The sequence below is a fragment of the Drosophila mauritiana genome, chromosome 3R (genome assembly GCF_004382145.1).
Source record: "Drosophila mauritiana strain mau12 chromosome 3R, ASM438214v1, whole genome shotgun sequence".
NCBI lineage: Eukaryota > Metazoa > Arthropoda > Insecta > Diptera > Drosophilidae > Drosophila > Drosophila mauritiana.
In genome coordinates this window covers 7,906,451-7,924,938 of record NC_046670.1, presented here as the reverse complement: position 1 = coordinate 7,924,938, position 18,488 = coordinate 7,906,451, and the positions used below count along the sequence as shown (strand labels likewise).

The 18,488-nt window shown below is 43.5% G+C and overlaps 1 protein-coding gene across 3 annotated transcripts in view; it reads right to left on the bottom strand.

Moving 5' to 3' along the window:
* Positions 1 to 18,488, bottom strand: part of LOC117146108 — a 41,846-nt gene that overhangs the window by 15,413 nt on the left and 7,945 nt on the right. The window lies entirely within an intron of this gene.

Sequence of the window (18,488 nt, the reverse complement as noted above, 5' to 3'; positions counted from 1 at the left end):
GGGTTAAATGTCGTTTGGTACATATGGCTTGGCCGGAAGATACCAGCGTAGGTGCTATTCCTGTACATCTTTTCTACACTCGAAGCAAAAATTGTAGCCCCAAAAGTAACAGAAATTAAGTCACTTAATTGAGTTATTAAACCCAGGCTAGACATCGTTTAAGTCATCTTAATATATTCCAGACGACTTGTGAAAAGGTTAAAATATTTTAAACCTAGAACTGCCGCCATCTAAACTTGAAACCTAGTAACAAAGCACATTAGTATCTTTATTAGGAGATAATACTTTTGATTTAAGAGCGGCTTTTTCTCAGTTTCGAGCTCGTCGTTGGGCGTCTGAGCCGGGATTGCCACTTGGCGCCAGACAACATTATTCACAATTCACTTAAACAAACAGCCCCAAGTCGCTGCCAAAGCACACACACACATGTGCACACGTTTTTATGTGGACAATGGGCAACTAGTGTTCAACTCTTCTTGAATTTAAGTATTCTATTCTATTTTTATGCCAACAGCGAGCAGGGCAAATAAGCAGTGAAAACAAACAGCAGGCTGTGCCACTTCCACACACTTTTATTCCTTGAGCGCGAATTTCTTGGCTCTTTGCTAATGGCAGCAAATTAAGTTTCCTTGTCCCTCGCAATCCGCTCGAGCGGAATCTACATAGGTGAGTAAGCTGATACAGGCCGGATGGATGGATGGCTGGATAGATAGATAGGATACGGGGCACACTTGGAGCACGGGAACACGTGTGCGTGGGTGACACACACGACGCCGACAACTACCAGGCTACCATTACTGCAGTACCTTTTTTTCTGGTGTACAAGCAACCAAGTCGTAACCAAGTCATTCCCAAGTCGTTCTTTATTGTCCTGTTGCGCTTTTAGCTCATTTCGACTGTGAGCTGGCCTCCATTCTCTATCTGCTAGCTGCTCGCTGCTCGCTGCCATTGCGTCGGTGTTAACAAATTTATGAAGTTTCTGCTGCCATTTGCTACAAGATATTCGCTTACGCCCAGCGGGCAAAGTCCAATTCACGGCGGTCTGCAGTCATGAGTTGTTTGTTTGGCAGCAGAATGTGGCAATCAAAATCAAGAGCAGGGGGGGAGAGAGGAAAAGAGGTAGTTGCCAAGATTCTTAACTCGGCTCAGAATTCGATTTCCGCTTGGTGTCACTTTATTTTCGGCTAGCTCCTCATGTCATTCGCTCATTTGCTTATCTGCCACTCAAAAAGCTTTCAATATACTTATACCTTATATTTATACCTATATGCTTTCCGCAATAAAATCGCCTCATAATGCTGACACACCCAGCCGGATGGACTCGAAAAAATGAATTTGAGCAAGGCAGTTCTCTTTTAAATCGCTGCTGTTCATCATATATCGATTTTACTGGCAAGACTAATTTTTTGGCAAAATCAATTTTGGTTTTATCAACTAAACCAGAGAAGAAGAAGCTTTTGCAATTTGTTTAAATAATATTCATACTATTATTTATGATATAGCGAACTCCCATGTATTTTTCTATTTCCTTGTAATCTTGTTCACTGAAAGTTTCCCACCTAGCGAAGTCCCACTGTATGTTTTGCTTTAATTGCCTAATTATTTGTGCGTGACCAATAAAGTTGATGGCTTTACGTCCGTTTTCGCCAAATTGATTTGCATAAAACGAGCCCGTGTACCTTACAGACATTCTGTCACACAGCCCGTCATCCCGAGCGACAGGCCATCAAAGGAGCCACTCCCCAGCGTGTCCATTGAGTGTTTGCCGTGACAATTAAACCATTAAATGCCTTTTAGAATGCTTTCGAAGCGCTTAATGAGCGCTGCAGATGAAAAGCGGCAGTGCAGTTTCCACAAACTACGTGGTGTATTTAACCAAAAATGTTCGAAGCGTTCGTGCCGCAGACAAAGCGAATGAGCCGCCTCTCCTCCGGCTGGTGCAGTGGACCAAAAAGTGGCACGTCCGTGTTCCTAAGTCCCAAGAAGCCAGTCTCCGCAACTGTGCTAAAAGAGAACTCACTCCACAGCCACCATACACATATGTGAGCTGAGCTGTGTGTGGATTGATCTTTTGCTCGGCGGCCAGCTTCAAAGACCGTCCATTTGGTTGGTTGGTCGGTTTCTTATTGAAAAGCGTTTAGGCCAGCAATGACGTGAGAAAAGAATTACCCACGGAGCACAAACATACTCATACATCATAGCCCAGCATCGATGGGCTTCCAAAATAATCAATTACGGGCGAAATCCGAAAACGAAGGTGTTCCAGTGAAAGACGCCTCCATTGATCTGGGTCGTCGTCGTGTGTGGGAAAGTTACTGCCAAGATTGGATTCTAAAAGCTTTTTAGCAGCTTAGAAAAATCCGGAAATTTCCCCCGAAATTCATCGTTTAATTTTTTAGCCCCAAAATCTGTGATAAACAATGGTCGAGTGTAAACAGCAGAAGAAGGAATCATTTATGAAGAGCATTTTGAACTTCTTGGTTCTGTTTGCTTATTTCGAAGCATGGAAATGCTTTTAATTTTTCGTTTGCACTTCAAATAATGTCCAACTTAAAGTTCCGCCAATGAAGATCGCCGGCCAATAACCGCAGGAGGTGAGAGTGAAGTCACAGTTGTGCGTTGTTCTGCGCATTCAAATGAAACGCATCAAATGATTATTACTTAACCAGTTTTAATGGCCAGCTGAGAGGCTCCTCATCTCATTGGATTGCATCGATGGTTATGTCAACAGGCAGCAAGGCAGCATTCATTTCGGCATGCAAACAAATTTCTTGCCTTTTGCCGTAAAATACTCGTATTTTCACTTTCAGTTGGGGCAAAAATGAAAACAACAACAGTGCCACAATAAAAATGGTGGCGGTTGCGGAAACAAAACAACAACGAAAGTTGCCGCACCAGCTCGCCAAAAAACATCCTTTTTGTTTTGACCAAAAGTCCAGGCTTTTGGCCGAAAACCAGTCGCCACTCACACTGACATTTCGGCCGGCGGAAAGGAAAAGATGCAAGATGCAAAGAAATCAACAAAAAATTGGTAATCGGTAGGCAGAGAGAGAAAAACCCGCTCATTGCGCTTGTTACATACTCGTGATTACTTTTGTTGGCCAAAAAACGCGTTTTGAGCCAAACGGACGCGGCATGGGGCACACGTGTGACATTCGATCTTCGACTCGATTGCACCGGCTACCACCACCGACTATGCACATACTAGTTAGTTAGTTGCTGTTGGTGTTGAAAACATTCCAGCTATTTCCACGGCGATGTTGCGTTTCGTTTGACAAATACTTAATGCGATTTACAGTTGGGTTTTTTCATTCACCAGAGTCTCAGCCAGAGCCATGCCGCCTGGTCAATCATCTTTCACATGGCAGCGCGTTGTGGCAACATGGCAACACCAGTTAGCGGTACAATGTCACCGGCGGAACGGCTCGGTGGCAGCGAGTCTGGCCAAAACGTGTTCTGGCACACTCCGTCGCGTTTTTCACACCGCTGCGCGAACTCCAAGCCCAATGCCCAGAAATACGCACTCCGAGACGACAGAGAAATGTCGGCTAAAACCATGTAGTAAGACAAATATTAGGCGAGGTGTTGCTGCCACCAACTTCTGGTCATTCCCATTCCCATTCCCATTGCCAACAACTTGTTGGCAGAAAAAGAACCAGCTGGCGAGCTGAGAGCTGGAAGCCGGCTTTTGAATGGAATTTAACCCAGTTTGCTTTCTTCTTTCTCGCTGGCTGGCAGATAGCAGATAGCTGCTGCTGGCCGGCTTGTTGTCTTCATTTCTACCGCGACAACTGGCTTTTCAGTTTTGCTTTTTGGCGTCAGGGGCCGCTCTACTAAATGGCCTTTATTGCTATGGTCAGTTATAACGAGCCAATGCAGAGAGACAGGTGACTTTGTTTGGATATTTGCATGGAACAGAAATCGGGTTAACTGGGGATAATATTGCACGCTCTATTGTCACAAGATTTGGTTCAAGCATTTTAATTTATATTTACCTATAGCCCATACCTCTTGATTTACATTTACCTATAACCCATACCTCTTAATTTACGTTTAACTATAACCCATAACTCTTAATTTACATTTACCTATAACCCATACCTCTTGATTTACATTTACCTATGACTCATACCCCTTAACTTACATTTACCTTTAACCCATACCTCTTCTTCTCTTAAGGCTGAACTAAAATTAACCTTGACAGCTGCACTGACGTAGGCACAAATATTTTTAGACATCATGATACGGTCAAAATCGTTTTAGCCTTATCTGGCTGAACATGAACATATATAAAACCTACATACTATACTCTCTGGTTATATCAGCACAGTCGAGTACTAGGATTATAATTCAATGGGTAATCTAATCAGCCCCGCTTATCGGCCCATGGAAAGTTCAACTGCCCAAGGGCAAACTTATGATTGGGCCATAAAGATGCATCCGTTGGCCGAAGGGATGGGATCCCCAATTAATTAGCCAAAAAGCGAGAGAGCGGGAGCGTGTGCATCAATCACCATAAACATTTATTAAGCCGACAATAGCGGAACACAAGTGCAGATAAAACTTCAGCCAGCCCCCCGAACAAAAGATATATATCTCTCTATATTATATGCCCGGGCCACAAACAGAGTCGTAAACAACGGCAAAAAAAACCATAAGCTCAAGTGCCGTTTTAAGCGATTTCGAATTTGGTTTTCATGTGAAACGAGCGGAATTCGCTGTTGCACCTTATACATTCACACCATCACTATTTCTCTTTCTTTTTTTCCAAATGCTTTAATTGGGCGGTGGGCGGTGCAACATGTGGTATGTGCACCATGTGTGTGGGCGACCAGGAAGTTGTCCATGTTGTCCATTTTGAGGAGTGCAAATCAAAGAATATTCGAGGCTGTATGCTGCGAGCTGCAATTATCGGGGGCAAGATACAGTTTCAGATTTATGCAACCTTTTATTGAACTTGTTGGATAATAATGTGTGTTTGTGTGCCTCGGACGTCGGATGATTATTATGGTTTGTGTGTTTGTGCTTTTAATTGTTAACGGAAGCCTCGGCGCGCAGTTATGCAAATCTTTTTTGCTTTTGTTTGGAATGTTTTTTATATGTTTTTTTTTTTTTTCAGGCGTCTACCGTCTTTTCTTTGCCATGCAGCTCCTGCTTGTTGTTTCACCTTTTCCTTTGCGGCACAGCACATGTTTAACAAAATTTTATTTCGTGTTAAGCAAATAATTTAGCAAGTAAACTGTTGTTGCCATTAGATGTTGCCGGGGCAGGAAGCAACAACGGCAACAGCTGCAGCTACAACAGCAACAGCAACTGAAGCAACAGCAAGCTCACGCATATTGCACAACTTTTAGTGGGAGGATGAGGTGGGAGAGCTGGCAATTTCTTTTGCCAGTCTGTTTTTTTGCAACAACAGCAATTATTAGCTGTTAGTTGCAGGCAACATGGAAATTCGATATCAAATTGAAAAACCCAAGAGGGGCAAGAGGAAAAGCGAATGTTGTTTGGCGGAGGCGGGGACAATTAACGCATACTAAACTAAAAACCGCTATGCATCACGAACACGCGGAAATTGCCAGTGCACATCTCATGTATTTATCAGCTAAGCTCAAAGTAATAATAATAACAAACATTGCATAATCAATTAAATCTGACAAGGAGGCCTCACTTGCTATCAGCCTTCGAGATCACCTTCAGCAGTTCATTGCACGTTCGTTCGCTGGATAGATGGGTTGGACGACTAACTGCCAGTCGGTCTATAACTAAGTATAGTTTAATGGCCCGTGTTATGTCACCGTCATCTCGACCCCCTGCTCCTGCCCCTACCCATACCCATCCATCGATTCATTTTTAAGACCCCGTATTGCTGTTCTCACGAACTGAGAGACTCTAGGACTCTTGGCTTTAATGACATCGGACGACAGCAAAAGTTTACGATTACACGACCGGCGTCGTCGTTTCTCGGCCATAAAAAACATTCAAAATCGAACACGTTCTACATATTGAATTATAACAATGTCACACAATAGGAACAATCCAGCCATCCCAGCTTTACAGCCGTCATGTGTAGGATGACTCGGCAACTGGCAACTGGCAACTGTATATTCTTTTCAGTTTTCAGTTTTCAGTTCCAGTTGTTTTGAGGTGGGTCGTACCGTACGCCTTGCATACGCTTAAGGGTTCGTGAGCGGTATCTTTGGGAGGTGGAAGTGCTGCTCCTACTGCTCACCTCTGAAATTAATAACAAAACTGGACTAAGACGTGCCTGCCATGGATACGGAATGGCTGTTTGTTTAGGTGAGGCGCACGACGACGACGACGACAAGACATTCTTGGCTTGGATCGAACCTGATTTGTTTATGGGCTTGCCCAGCTGCATATTTCCCCCCAGATCACTCAAAATCAGAGAACGTCGACGACCCCCGCCAAGACGGATAGTTATAGTACAACTATTACCTATTACCTATCCGCCGATCCGAAGGTCATAATTATTCATATTCGTATTCTTGGGGTATCAATCATTTGCGGTTGTGGAATGTGCTGAAATGGGCAATCCGCGCACATTACTGTGCAAGCTTTATATATATATAATGACTTAATAATTTGCCGAACAATATATTAGACTGATTTATAGTTTATAGAATGCTATCTCGTTCTGGCTTCACCTATATTTGTGTACTTTACTTTACGATACACCGCTATAGCATACCGTACAATAATAAAATTAAAAGCCGCTTAACTTGTTTACTTTTGCATCAATGGCATGGCAAAAGACATAATAAATGGGTTAAGCAAACACACTCTCACAAACGCACCTCAAAAAGAAATAAAAAATAAAACCAGCAACGTCATTAACCGACCCCACGTTTCGGGCCCGTTGAGTGCCTTTAGATAGTCGAGGGATCTTAGATTGCAGATTGTAGATACATATGTATATATGTACATATAACTAGCACTACTCACGTAGCGATTGCATGGGCATTACGTTTTCAGTTATTTCGTTTTCTCTAATATTCGGCGTGGAAAAAACACCCCAAGGTAGTTCCGCAAAAACTCTGTCGGTTAAAATTTTAAGCGGGTGCCTTAGAAAGTGTTAGAAACACCTGAGCTTTTAATGTCTGACTCACAGGGGAGATACATAGATATATTCATAAATTATCATAAAACCTAGTGCACTTTTATAGCCAGTCGGTATGATGCAAGCAAATGCAATCCAAACATGTTACTCTTTCCGTTTTGTTATCAGTACTAAAGCTACAATCCATATTTATAAGGATCGTGCCATTGCCACACCGAGTATGAGAAATAAATTAATCTTCGATACATGGTTAAGGCAATTAAATGGATAAATGTAACACAAAATCAATTAAAGACGTCTTGTTGTACATGAGCAGCAGCTATAGACACCTCTATATATATAAATGTATCTATATCGACTAGTCGCCGCCTCTAACAAACTGTGCTAAATACCAGAAATGAAATAAAAACAAAAACCGCACAAGACAGTAGCAAACTGTTAATTGGATGTGGCGACTGTCAATCGATAGGTGGAAGTGAAAAGCCAGAACAGAAGCGTAGATACATATATGTATCTGAACGACTTGCAGTGCGTTTTTCAAGTACATACGTCAAAACAAGAGGGATTAGGGGTGTGCTGCGAAATAATTTGACCTTAGAATCAACTAAATTGATCGAATTGGCAATTGAAAGGGGCTTCGATGGGGTGGGAAAAACTCACACAGCTAGTTTTTCAGTTTTAATTACAAACCAATACATTACAATTCCAATACGGCGCCAGACAATCCCTTCTTGCCACTAAGCTCTTTGATCACTTATGCGCGGCGAGTAAGTCATACAATTTAATTGCTTTTATCGCACGCCTTAAATCGCAAACATCAATGGATGTGGGCTCTGTCAATTAAATTAGAAAAGCACGCGTGTCTGTGAGTAGTACCTTTTTGCCACACAGCAGTTGCACTCACACACACTCAACACAACCAACAACAGATGCATTTGGCCAGTTGTGACACGTCCCTGTGATTAAAATCAACATAAAATCCAGACGCACGCCTTCCGCTGGCTTACCCATCCCCATCCCCATCCCTAGGTTTTCATTAAATGACAACAACAAGCACTTCCGTTTCCATCGCTTTTCTCCGGCTATTCGACTAAGTGTGGCGCATTTGCCATAAGCAGTCCCAGCGCCCATGTCGCCACCATTCCACCACCATTGGCCCAAAGACCAAACAGGCCAAGCCGATCCAATCAAGACGACTTGGGTCGCTTCGGATCGGATTGGATCGGTGCCCGTTGCATGGTGACCATAAAAGGGTCACTGGCATGCTGCTGGCGATTAGCACAAGCAAGATGCCATGCGAAAGGGTTTTCGCCTCCCTATTTGGCTAGAGAAAACTCCGACAAGATGGGAAAGTTGCAAGGCAACACAGAAATGGGGAATACCCTAACTTTTCTCAAGGAATAGAATAGAAGTTTTTACTATCCCTATAGCCTTATTTTATTGAAACTATTCACTTTGGAATCGAATGTTGTAATATCCCTTTTGGGATCTGGCAAGGATCATGAGTATCCCTTGCCAAAATTGTAGTGCTCCCTGGAGCAAGGGTATTTTCAGCTAGAGAAACGACGAATCTCTGGAGAGATCTTTGGCACAAAGAGCTGCATTCGAGTTCCACGCAATTTCCATACCCAGAACGGCTCGAACTTTGTCGGCTTGTTAAGTGCGCGGTCGGGTACGAAATGTAATTGGTTTGGCGCGTTAATAATCAATTGGCGTTTACATTTTAAATGTGGCATGCCGCGGACAGGGAAAGGCGGCTGCGTTTGTTCTCCCAGCGAGACACCGAGGAATGCCAGCCAGCCAGCCAGTCAGCCAGCCAGGCCAAACGGAGCCAGCACTCCAAACTCTCCATTGAGATCGTGGCGACGTCTGCCCTTGATGAAGTGCCACATGCTGCCCGTTGCCACAGTAGCCAGTCCGTATGATGGAAGACCCTTGCCCCCACCCTCTTTCCCCCCTCCAGCATCACCACCAGTTTGCGTTTGTGCAACTCATGTCAAGTGGGCCGGACTGGTCGGCGACTACACGTGTCGCCCAACGTCATCGCCATCGCCAGCACCCAACTAGTTCTAATCGAAGCCGGATCGTATTACACGTTAAAAAAAGAATATCAACAACATGGATAACAGTTAAAATAATAACTATTTAATGTTTGTAGTTAAACAAGAGCTTCATTTCCTATTGAGATGCGTTTTAAGGTATCTTCTAAGATAAGTAATTCATTCCCTGAGTTTTAATTGAAGATTACTTCAAGCTTAAACTCATCTGACTTCAAAGTATCAATTTTTGTGAGGAAAAACCTATAAAATATGGGCAAAACTTAGTTCAAGTCTGCAGATCAGATCATGTGAAACCCCCTTTTGTAATCTGAGTTGTTCCGTTGAATAAATGGACTAAGATTTTGTTCTGAGTGCAGAAACCAGTTGGACTGGTGGCGATTGGTGGCGTTTCAAGCTCAAGTCCATCAATCAGCGGCTTGTTTGGGAGCTGAGTGAGCCATGGTCTGCAGAGCCGGGCTAAAATAGCTTTTTAATTGTCGCAAATATTTATAGGAAATTTCTCACGCACAGCCGAATGGAGTCGTGCAAATTACCTGGTTTCAGTTACCTCAGTGGTCACTCAAATGTCGTGCAATTAAATCCAAGGATTTGACAATAAGGAACGAAAAAAAGCTCACCTGAAAGCAGAGAGAAATGAAAAACATTTATTAATTCGGTGCTTGTGATGGCAATGAACTTAACTTAACTTCGTTTAACAATCTACTTTTGATAATTAAAATGTGCGCATAAATTATTGTGCACTTCATGAGCAATCAGAAACAGAAACAAAGTGCAAACGCTCCACATAAAGAAAGTAGAGAAGAAAGAAACATAAAAACAACACACAATAAACAATTTAATTACGCATCCTTTGCGCATCGAGTGTATAACCCGCACAAAAGTGAAATGCAGTTATAAACAATCCGAAAATGAATAATCTTTATATTGCCAAAGCAAATAAACAAAGACACGGCCCACAACAGTTGGCTGCACATTTCAAATTGGCCAAGAAAGCCCCGCTTCGAAATTCATAACGTTTTCGAATGTGAGAAAATTTTCGAGATGAATTCCTGACTCTCGTCGTCGCCTGGAAGTTTTTTTAATTCATAAACACGAGGGCAATAAATTACTTTGTATTGGAAAAACCTACGCAGATGTGCCTGCTTACATGTCGCGTGTTAGTTGGCTCCAAAAAGAAAGTCTGCACTATATATGATTGCTTTGTTTCGTTTTCCACACCATTGTTAGTTAGCGGTTTTCCAAATATTTCAGCTTCTTTGGCAAATTGCGTTTCCAAATCAAGTGCAAAATAAATCAGAAAACTTAGTCGAAAAAACCCAGCTATAGCTGCAACATCTGCATAGCATCTTGTCATGTCGCTTGTCGCTCAACTTTTCCTCTCTGTTTTTATTACTCCACTGCGGCGGAGGGATGGATGGATGGATATGAATGGTTGAATGGTCGTATAGTTGGATGGTCCGGATGGACGGATCACTGGATGGGCGTCTGGCTGGAGGAGAGCCTGCGACATGTCAACTATTTCAAGGCTAAATCAGCGAGGCAGCCAGTCGTGTGTCAACAGTGTGTTTCACCCTCGCCTTCACCAAGCGGGGCCATTGAACTCCGGACTGCAGCTCGGATTTATGGAACAAGTCGGAATGCATTTGCCTGTCATTTCGTTAATTGAAAGTTGGTGACAACAAACAGCAGAGGCAGTCGAGTCAAGTCGGTACGGAACGGGATGGGGATGGGGCCTCTCGGTGAGTAATTTCATTTGGATATCCTTGATTCCAGGCACTGCGAATTACGGCCCAGATGGAATGCAAACAAAATTGTACAAGCGGACTAACTAACTAAATGCAAACTCGCAATCAATTAGAACAAACAGAGCTCTGTGTTTTTCCCAGGCCCATTTGGCGACTCGTTAAAATAGCTTACTCACAAAAAAAACGCGCCGCACCCTCACTGCCACAAAAACAAAAAATGTTGCTCATTATTTTTGGGTCTTTCAGCCTTTTTGGTTTTTCTGCTGTGTTTTTCCAATGCGTTCGAAAATAAATAAATAAATAATAATAATAAAGTTGCACGACACCCATATTCGTATGGAATGAAGGCCGAGTATCTCGAAATTTATTTAATTTTGTACCTCACATTTGCTGGGAGCAGCCGTCAATTCGTCAGATGCGTTTTCGTTGCCTCACAAATAAAAAAAGCCCAGTCTGGGCTTAGAAAATGCAACACAGGAAAATAATAACATTTCGTGGTTTCTGGCGCCGTGACAAATTTAAATGAGCTCTACTTTTGGGTGCAGCCCCTCTGACACCGCAACAACAACAACAGCTAGTGAAAAAAAAACGGAAAAAAGGGGCAACAGCATTTATATAGTCATAATAATGGGGTCATATATATTACTAATGTGTTTGGATCGCCGGCGTCTGCCCGAAGCTCCAAAATGAATCAATGCAAAACTATGAAATGCATATCGCAACGACAGCAACAACAGCAACAACAACAGTGACAACACAGTTGACAAGCGCTGCCCGCGGTGCACAGTGGTCAAAACAGTTGAATTATTGGGTAAAAAGATAGTAATTATAAAGTTAAATCGCTTGCCATTTGATATGCAATTGCTAAGCTTATAACAAGTCAATTTGATTGTAAAAATCGTAATAAGGGATTATAAAGCTTGTTTTTTCACAATAGCTATAGCTATTGAGGAATGAATTGTTGAAATATAAGCTATAATTAATAATGGCGCATTACAATTATCGTGCACGCATTACTGGACCCACTGTGCTGCAACACGCTGGCGATGAATCAGTTCTATAGCGGATGGAGGCAGGGCAATCATCATCGTCGCCGTCGTCGTCGTCGTGGGGCAATATGCTCAAGGCCTTGTGTCAGAATGAATTTTTATGAATGAACGCGCGAAGGCATACAATTTACACGTATTGAGTGCGCTTAAATGCTCCGCCAATTGCCGGCGAGCAAAAGTGCAGCAGATAGCTGGGATCTCAAAAGCTAAACTAAACTTAGCCAGCATCCTCGACGATTTCGAAGTTCGCCAGAGTTCGCTGAAAAGCCAATGCAATGCAATATGGCTATGAGATAGCGAAGTGCATTGAACTCCGGCCATCGGATGGATCAACCAGTTGAGCAGTCAAACAAACGTTTAAACGCTCAACAGTCAATTCCATGCGACTCCATTCAATTCAATTCAACTCGATTCGATTCGAGTATCTGCTAAAAGCAGATATTACCAACTGGCTTTGGCCAGCCCGTTTTTTTTGGCCGTTGCCTATTTGGTAGGATATCGTGTTGGCCGCGGCAGTTCGCTTTTTGGGCGGCCCCATCCTCAGCCGGTCACGTTTCAACTATCAACTGGAAATGGCTTTTTGATTGGCCATCCTCCCCAGAGCAATGCCTATATAGTTCTCGAAATGCGGAAGTTATGAGCCTAGCCAAGATTAACCTGCGCCCTCCTCCTCCTCCTCCTCCTCCTCCTCCTCCTCCTCCTCCTCCTCCTTCTCCTCCCTTCGCTAATGGCGTATATTTTCTAATCAATTTTCGAACACACTGAAAAGTGCCTTGCAGCGTTAAATCGATAAATTGCAATGGGGCAGCTATATGCCATGTTGCTGCTGCTTCTGCTGGTGTTGTTGTCTTCCCCATTAGACAACAGGCTGTGCAATCTTTAGTGTCGTTTGTCACCATATTTGCCACTGCAGTTGACACTGATGGGGGACCAACAACCGAGAACCACACAGAAACCCACCCAGACAGCCAGCCTCTCTGCGGTCAGCTTCGTCTGGGTCTATGTTTGCACTGAAAGAAATGGTAGTCGAGTTTAAGGTGTCAATAGAGCGCTGCTTCAAGATCGGAAACCTAGATAAATGCTCTTCCTTTGCACATGCAACTCCCACATAAATTCCACATTTTCGCTCAGTGCATTGAAGCCACCACCAAACTTGTTGCTCGCCTGCGCCCTTCATTAATCGTGAAGCTGGTTGGGAAAACCCAACTGTGAGTGTGTGCGGTGATGGCATTTGATGTGATCCTGGACCTGCGGGCTCTGACTGACTCCCCTGGGTGGTGAGCACAGCGCAGGTTTTTGGTTGGAATTTTATTATGCACCATACCAGAGCCAGTGTTTGGAGCAACGAGTGCTCCCCGTACCATTTCCATTCCCATTTCCTATTCCCATTCTTATTCCCATTCCCATTCCCTGGTTGCATCTGCGCAAAAGCGTCGAGTGCAACTTGTCATTGTTTATCTGCTGTTGCAGTGCCAAACGATAGCTCGTTGTGCTTCTGCTTCTGCTCCAGCTTCTGATTCTGATTCCGCTTCCGCTGGTTGGTGGTGGAGCGGAGATGTTCCTGCTGCAGCTGCCTACAATGCGGCTTGCTTGTGCCATTTCCATCTCCATTTTCTTTGCCTGCCTGCCTGCCCAAATGTGCGCAACTGCAGCTTATCTAAAAAAAAAAAACGAAGGGGCACTAGAAGGGTTTGACGAAGCCGGGGTTCCATGTCTTGCCATTCACCACTGCTTCTATTTAGGGTTCTTCTCTGCCACTGAAGAGGCGGCCATAGAAGTGCCCGCGTCCAAAGTTCTCAGCTGCTGCTAATTAAAAGAGCCTGCCAGAGACAAGATACAGATACATGCGGGATCCACTGCGAAGATCGTACACAGCAAGAAAATCTGGAACCCTATGTTTTACATATGATTCAAAGCAAAGATAGAGAAGTTCTTACATTTGTATAACTCCACTATTATTATTACTGCTATAATGTTATTGGACTAGGCCATTATAAATTTAAAAATACCATCAGTTCTTAGATTCTTTTGTTTGTAATCTTTTTGTTTTTTAACTATTGCCGCAGTGTGGCTTAGTAAGTGATATCACAGAGAGCCATCACCCAAGACAAAGACAAAACACGAGCTGCAACTGCAACTGCAACTGCATCTGCAACAGCAACTGCATCTGCGGCAACATCAGCCCCAGCAACATCGCGCATCCATCGCAAGGGGGCAGCGCTTGGGTGGCAGCCTGTTAAATGCATTTGCTGCCCTGACCCCTATATTGTGACTATCAGGCCATTTGGCGGAAATTTAAATTTAATTAGAGCGCTCTGCCTCTGCCCAAGAAGTCCGAGAACGGGAAGCACAAACTCCGGGACTGGGCTCGTAGTATCGCCATCGTATCGGTTCGTTAGGACGGTCGTATAGGGTCTTTGATGGCGCTCAATTGAGGAATTGAACAAAGGAATGAAGAATATACATATTAGAAGACTTCGATAATATTTTTGATACTATACTGGAATTGGAAAACGACAACGGATGCGTGGGAATGCGCAGTCGATGCTATAAACACACACATTCATTTGTTTTCTTTATGTCTTTATTTCTGTTTAAAGGGAAGATATTCGAGATGTTCATTGTCCCACGGATTTATGATGGCAGATAGTATCTATGTATATTCTGCATGGGGGTGTGTGCGCATTATAGCTGTCATTTTACTATTGTCGTATAGTTTATTTGCATACTTATACCGATTGTTTCATACGTTTCTTTTCGCTGATGAATCGCTGCTGGTGGCATGACGCAGTTCAGAAACTGGCAATAAATATATTCTATATCTATCTCAGACAATCGGAAAAAGAGAGCGCACTTGAAACACTAAATATTCTATGTATGATTGGAAGAAATGGGAGAAAGGGTTGCAGAACATAGACATATGATATGATATATGCACGCATGGGTTTCTCAAGAGGAGCAACACTTTAAAAAGGGAAATTTTCAATTTCGAAATTGTCTGACACTCAGACAATTGAGTTATGACAGCCGGCTGAGTGTTTAGTTCTATTACAGTGCCTGCGCAGATGCTCCAACTTGATATGGGGATACACCTAGATCCATAGATAGATACAATTTCGGGTATTTCCGAGCCAGAGTTTGCCTGAGTTTCGCCCGTTTGGAGAGTGAGTTCGGCCAATCAATTTGCCTCGACAAATTTGCAGCACAAATAGAAACGCTTAGATATTTAACCAAATGGTCAATTGTCACGCCAATTTAAGACGCCAAAGTCTCCTTTGGCGACTGCCGCTCGACGCTGTGATATTTTCCCCATTCACAGCGATTTGTTTGTTTTATGCCGCGAGCCAAAACCAAACTGACCATGAAACAAACAGCCAGTTAGCTCCGAGCGGCCAGTTCAAAAAACGAAATATTTAAAAAAAAAAATATGTCTCCGACTTCTCTGCGCCACGCTTGACCGCTTCGAAGGGTATTATTTAGTTCAAGCGATTTGTAAAATGATTTTCTATTTACATTTAGTTGATGGATAGCTTGGGCGAGAGGAAACCCTGGATAAACCACCATTAATTACGATCCAGCGACAGTCGATCGATTGCCGACTTTGACTTCGGCTCCGATATTATCTCGACTTCGTCTCGAGTTTTTTTGGAAAAAATTCTGGGCATTTGAGTTTTTCAACTTCAACTGTCGGTTATAGTTTTTCAAACAAATACGCACATGGGTGTTGTTTCCCCCCCTTGATCGGTTCTCGGTTGTAGTTGCGTTTTTCGCTGGAAATCATTGGGGGAGAGTGCTTTCTTTTTTTTTTTTGAGCGATGCGTGCCTACAAAGGCGCCCCACGAGTTCAATGACCACGGTCAGCCAAGATCGCTTGTATGTGCGTATGTCCCATGGGAAGGGGGTGAACCATTGTGTGTATATTGTACATACGAGTATGATGTATAGTGTGTGCATATGTTGGGCATAAAGCTGCTTTATCCTGGGGATGCGGTCTAGGGCATTTCACTGGGCTTTTGTACTCGAATTCTGTGTATTGTGCGCTCGCAGCAATTCATGCACTTTCATTGTTTGCCTAGCCAGATGTTTAAGACCGAAAAAATGTCTCGTTAATTGACTTACTTAACTCCCCCACTCCCACTGAAAATGGCAATTAGATGACTTAATGAGCACGCAGCCAACAGGCTGTTTTGCAAAATAGCCAAGTTAATTGGAATTATTCCGATATTAACCCACCTTGCGCAAAGTTTTCCTTTTGGCTTAATTGTTTGTTTACACCTAGAAAGATAAGTGAATTTGTGCTGTTTCGCTGTTTACGATCTGGAGAACAATAAAGTGTTCCACAATCTATATATAAAACTCAATTTATGGATATGTACTCCCCAAATACACCCATTCCTTTTTCACTGAATATTTGCATAGCCGATAAAGTCTGACACATCGGACAACTGACAAAGCCAGGGAAGAGCACAGTCCATGGCGAATGGAGCATCTTCAGGGCGGAGTACTGGAGATTAAGTTAATTACAATTTCGCGCTGCTCTGGCAAAGTCAGCCAAGATGGCCAAGCTGGCCAAGTTGTGCATGCTGGCAACCTGTAACTGGCAACTTGCAACAAGCAACTTGCAACATTGTGGCGATTGCCACTGAATACTTTGTGCTGAACTTGATCGCTGGGCCAGGGCAGTGTGGAAATGCCTATGCCATCGATGGCTATATATGTACGTTGACCAACTTTTGAAGACACCAAACAATACCCAGTGCAAGACGGTACACCCATTCTCCCATTCATTCATAGGTCGTCGACGCCTGGCACCCACGTAGCAAAACAAAGCAAAAAAGCGAAACTAAATCGTGATTTATGATGATTATATTTGAATTGCTCATTGTCTCTCACACCCCAAACATCCCAGATTCGGCTTCAGATCGGCCAAACATTTGGCTCTAACGAACGATTTTATCAATGGCAGTGGTGGTGGCCTGACCATGACCATGTTGCAGCTGCTGCAAATGCAGTTTTTCATCGAGTGGAAAAGCCCCCCCTACCACCAAAAAAAAAAGGGAGCTCGAGTGCAGTTTCACTTTGGCTCTCCCTTCGGCGTTTAGGTTCCTCGTTGCAGTGTATTGGGGGGTCTGGGTCTGTAGGGCGCCGGGAAAGTTAATTAATTTTCCAGCGAAAGTTGCCTTAATTAATGCACATCAGCGACTGCATTTTGGGGGCATCTACTAAGCTCGCCAAGCATAAACTTTAATCCACCACGACCATCCACCAGCCAAGCCAGCAACCCCTTAAAGTTCGTATTACCAAAGTCCTGGCATTTGCCATTAGCAGCAGCGTTTTAAATTACAGTTTCACTTTTTAATTAGGCCCCGCCCGGGCCAGACGTCTATGCAAAGTCGAATAGAGAGCACCGGAGGCAGCAGCTCATGGAAAGGAAATTTTAATTAAACAGTCTGCGATAGGGTTGCCACAACCAGCAACAACAAAAAACCTAAATAAAACACATCGCACAACGAACTCCAACTCGCCGCAGTCACACACAACTGCGAGTGCTGGTCAGTTGCGAAAAATGTTTCGAGGGCTTGGCCAGGAAAAGGAGGCGGGCCCATCCTTTTCAGAGGGTAAAATACAAAAAAAAAAAACACTCTTACTCGTACTAGACTGTACTGGAAAACTAGAAATCTAAAGTGCTGCCAAAGTTCCAACTCATCAATGATTGGTATAGAAAAGACTGCATTCCTTTAAAATATGCAATTGTGAGTAAACCTCTAGAGCAAATAAAATTCCATAAAGATCTCGATTAGTTTATATGATATATGATTATCATCCTTAAGGATATTGCTGCTCAGTAAAACATATCCAACATAGTACTCAAATAACTACCACTAAGCTCAAATTCGAGTCTTAAAGAACTCGTTCTATGGTCTGGAATTTACATTCTTGCTTTTCGCAGTGTAAGAGCCAGCGATGAACTAAGTCATTTGCAGACCTGACTGAGGGACTCGAATAGGGCACGGCATTCAGCTTTTGGCTCAGATCGCTTTGGCTCGCTTTGGCCGGGGTTCCTGGTTTAATAGCTTCGCTCTTGGCATTGAAATATTTATCATGTCGTGCTAATATTGCCCAGAACCTCGAGGACTGGACACGCTCGATTGGACACTTGGATAGGGCGCAGCTAGCTCTGGAGTAGCTGGCCAAAGTAAAAGCCAGGTCGCTTGCCTGGCTGGTTAGTGGTAGTCAGTCCGTCTATCTATGTATTCGAGAGAACACCTTTCCCCTCTCTGAACTGCTTCTTGCGTTGCCCCTGTCATCATTGACACGCGAATTGCAAAAGTTAATTTAAGTAGTTTTGGCCAAAAGACGACAACACGGCAGGCCAGCCAAACTGCACTGCACTCCCGAAGGCTCTGAGCTTCGGCTTTGGCTAGTCATGGGCAGATTTATATGGCCATTTGGCTAATGAATTGCGGCCAGAGGCGGAGGAAGAAATAAGAGCTGATCCATGGGCGCATATAAATCATGAGAACTCAACTTCGTTGCTGCCTTTAAAAACTTCGAT